This window comes from Sorex fumeus, unplaced genomic scaffold (assembly GCF_029834395.1).
Source record: "Sorex fumeus unplaced genomic scaffold, SorFum_2.1 ptg000043l, whole genome shotgun sequence".
In the NCBI taxonomy this organism is placed as follows: Eukaryota; Metazoa; Chordata; class Mammalia; order Eulipotyphla; family Soricidae; genus Sorex; species Sorex fumeus.
This window is the reverse complement of record NW_026606100.1, coordinates 7,633,608-7,637,635: the sequence shown is the minus strand read 5'-3', so window position 1 is coordinate 7,637,635 and position 4,028 is coordinate 7,633,608.

The window sequence follows — 4,028 nt, the reverse complement described above, 5'->3', positions numbered from 1 at the left end:
ATTAAACTTGGGTCAGCTGGGTCGTCCGCATGCAGGAGAATGCCCTACCCGCTGTGCTATCGGGTAGTTAAATATATAATGACAGAAAATTTTCTTTACCTGTTAATTGATTTGGATACTCAAATTTATGAAATTAAAGCCACTCCAAAATTTCAACTCACAATGATCTTCCCTAAGACTTATTATTAAGGTAAAAAAAATTGAAGCCAAAAGTAATTTTAAAAGTTACATAGAATTAAAATAATTCTCATAAAAGAGGCCCCATAATGCCAGCAGTAAATTTCTTTGCAAACTGGGAGAAGAAAATGTGATCTGGTCCACATGTTAAAGAAACCAGATACTTATTTTGTGGTAAATTCATACTTCAGAAATGAAAGTAAGGTAAAGATTTGCTCTAACAAACAAAAATTAAGGAAATTCATCACCACTAGTTTTTTCTTACAGGGAATGGTAAATGTAGTTATTCCAGCAGAAACAAAGGATTACAATAAAAAAATATATACAACACACAGCAAAAGGTAAGTATATATTTACACTGAGGATACTCTAATACTTTTTTTTTCCCTCCTGTTGATCATCGATTTGCTCGAGTGGGCCCAGTAACATCTCCATTGGAGACTTTGTTGTTACTGTGTTTGGCATATCAAATACGTCACGGGGAGCTTGCCAGGCTCTGCCGTACGGGCGAGATACTCTCGGTAGCTTGCCGGGCTCTCCGAGAGGGGCGGAGGAATCGAACTCGGGTTGGCCATGTTGGCTGCGTGCAAGGCAAACGCCCTACCGCTGTGCTATCACTCCAGCCCTAATACTATAATATATCAACTCTAATACTATAATATGGTTTAGTCTTAACACTTTACTATAAAGGATGAACAAAAAATTAAAATAATTATAAAATAATTATAACTATAATTTTCTAATATTCATAAAAATATAGAGAATGGGATCAAATGTATGAAAGGAGGAAGTTTAAAAGGATAGAGTTATTGTATGTGATTAAAGTTATTTGTGGGCCTAGAGAAATAGTATAAGGGTCACCTATATAACTTTAATTATTTGTGGGTCAGAGTATTTGTTTTGCACGTTGTCAACCTAAATTCAATCATTATATCTCCCTGTGGTCTCCTGAACACCAAAAGTGATCCCTGAGCATAGAACCAGGTGTGCATACCAGGTGTGGCTTCCAAACAAAACAAAACAAAGTTATTTGTTATTAGTGCGAAATATTCTTATGTCTATATTACATTTTGGTTGGGGGGCTATAGCTAAAAATGCTTAGGGCTTACTCCTGATTCTGTGTTTACGAATCATTCCTGGAAGACTCAGGGACCATATAGGATACTGAGGATGGAACCCGGATTGGCCACATGTAAGGCAAGCATCCTACCTGGTATACCATCTCTCTAGCCCCTGTAATACATTTTAAATAAGCCTTGTGAAAACCACAAAATAAACGTATACAGTCACTGTCACTGTCACTGTCCTCCCGTTGTTCATCGATTTTCTCAAACAGGCACCAGTAACATCTCCATTGTGAGACTTGTTACTGTATTTGGCATGTTGAGTATGTCACAGGTAGCTTGCCAGGCTTTGCTGTGTGGCTGGAATACTCTCAGTAGCTTGTCGGACTCTCCGAGAGGAGTGGAGGAATCAAACTCAGGTCGGCCGCATGCAAGGCAAACGCCCTACGAGATTCACAAAAAGAAAACGTCAGAATATGTCATTACAGAAAATTATTAAATCATAAAGGAAATTTTAGGGAGATAACTCAAAGAAGTGGAGTGTATGCTCTGCATGGGGAAGGCCAGGTTTGATACCCAGAATCACACAGTTCCCTGAGCATCATTGGGAGTAACTTTTGAGCACTCTGCTGGGAGTACTCCCTTAGTACCATCCATTGTGACCCGAAAACAAACAAAAAGTTTTTAAAAATTCATGAAGGAGGCTAAAGATAAAAAGTAAAGAAACAGGGCCAGAGCAACAGTACAGCGGTTTGGGCATTTTCCTTGCAGTGGCTGGCCTGGGTTCAATCCCTGACACCACATCTGGTCCACCAAGCCTGTCGGGAGTGATTCCTGAGCTCAAAGGTAGGAGCAAGCACTTCTGGGTGTGCCTCCTCCCACCCAAGAAAAGGAAAAGAAAGAAAGAAAATAAAGAAAAGAAGCAAAGGAGCTAGAAAACAATCAGAAAAACATTAACAAAATAGCAACAATAGTTTCTTACCTATCAACACCTACTCTAAATATGTTTCTTAACCAAAAGACAGAATTTTTATTAAAATCAAAAGTCTGAATTCAAAAGACGTGGAGTTGCTGTATTGGAGAGAAAGTTCCGGTCATGGAGCTGAAGAGATAGTTCAGGAGTTAAGGCATTTGCCTTGCAGCAGCCAATCCTGGTTCAAACTCAGCACAACATATGATCCCCTGAGCACAACCATGAATGACCACTGAATGCAGAGTACCTGAGCACCAACAGCCCTGGCCTAAATCCCTCACAAAAATTTTAGATAAATAAATTCTAGTCATATGTAGTCTACATAAAATAAGCTTTAAATGCACCTGGAAAGGTACCAAAACCATGATACATAATGGGAATAAGTCATCTGCCTTGCACACAGTTCATAGAGTTTAGGTAACATGTTTCAAGTCTGCAGTACTGATTGATACAGTTCCTGCACCTTCACTAACCAAGTTCCCAAGTTCCATTACCACTGTGCTTACATCAACTTTGGTCCACCTTTTCAATTCTCCCCTGTTTGGTAATCTGAGTTTTGTAATTCAAGGCCCAAATCCTTTTTCATGCTTGATACTGTCTTTCACTTGCTAAAACGCTTAAGAAAATCTTATTTTGCAAAATTTCAGTGTGCTTAGGACACGGGGACTCAGCGTGTGAGATAAAACCGTCCGCAATCTTCTGGATTAGACCATTCATTTCTCTTTAACATGTACCAGATCAACACTAGTGGGAATGCTGAGATTCCCTGATAAAGGCCGGGCTACATTTACCTCATCACACCTCTGCAGCCAGCCCAAAGTGGGCGAGGCTGAGATTGTGAGCAGATATTCTCACAGACTCATCATTCCAGTTCCAGCTTCTGCTGCTCCACCAACATTCCAAGTCCATAAATCGGTGTGGTTGCTTGTACCTCTGCTCTGAGAGTTTATATAAAAGAACTTTTTTCTTTAAATATGATTTTTCCCCTTAAACTCTAATATATTATTTACTTCAAATGACAGGAAGTCTGTCCTCCGGGTCTTCTTAAATGTCAGTAAACTAAGGAATTGTTCAGTGTCATTCAGTGGATCGAATTGGGATATTTAGTTCATGTAAAGAAGTAGGTTGCAAATCATTTTACTATTGCCAATGACTTAATTAGCAGGTAGCTAATCTCCCAGCAATTAAAATTACTCAAAATAAATTCTTTAAGCTTAAATCTAATTGATTTGGATAGAAATGGTATAAATCTGGAGGATTTAGTTTTCTTCCAATGAAAAGTTTCACCTATCTCTAAAAGTAGAGATGTCCTAAACGAGAATACTTATAACTACACTGATCTAAAAAGAGGAATTATTAAAACTCTAGATGTGACCATATAAGCATGTAATGTGTTCTATAGACTACAGAATCTGCATCTTTCTATCGAGGAAAGAAACAAACTGATGGAGTAGAAAAGAAGCTCTCGATGGTCCTTATTACTGATGATGAGCAACAGGGTTTTTATAGGCTGTATCTTATGTATTTATGCACATTACTCCAGTTGCATCAAGGAAAGTCTATCCTTAGAAGTTAAGCGATTGGTGGCCGCACGTTGTGTGAGGGAGGAGTGGGAGGAGCCAGGATTGGGACATCCTAGGCTATGTTTAAGCACCCCTTTGTATTCTTTCACTCCTGTCAACTTAGCTTCTGTCAGAATTTGGGGAGGAACTGCAGCTAGAAATTACATGAATGTGTTTTTAAGTCTACAGATATTTCTGACACAGAATTAGTTGTTATATTGCCAGGAAAATAACAAATGCAGATGTTGGACC